The following is a 327-nucleotide window of genomic DNA, read 5'->3' as shown; positions in this document are numbered from 1 at the left end:
TACAGACAGAACAATGCTAACTAGAAAGCACTACTAACTAGCTAAATATGAATGAAAAACAACACCTGTGTTAAGCTTCAGAAGACCAAAAGAGCGAAGGCAGACGGAGAAAGCCGAGTGTGACTTCAGATTTGGATGAAAAAGAAGGTGTCTGCAAGTTGCAAGTGCAGTTGAGTTGTCTCCGGTTTATGGCAGATGGGAGAGAGTCGCCGAGTGTAAAAGGGAAGAAATGCAATTTATTTTTTTTCTTGTCTTCAATTGGTGGGATGATGTTAAAACATGAATGAAATAGGGATTTTATGGAGGGAAATCTTAACTCTGATGAGG

The sequence above is a fragment of the Penaeus monodon genome, chromosome 15 (genome assembly GCF_015228065.2).
Source record: "Penaeus monodon isolate SGIC_2016 chromosome 15, NSTDA_Pmon_1, whole genome shotgun sequence".
Taxonomy (NCBI): Eukaryota; Metazoa; Arthropoda; class Malacostraca; order Decapoda; family Penaeidae; genus Penaeus; species Penaeus monodon.
Note: the sequence above shows the minus strand (reverse complement) of the source record.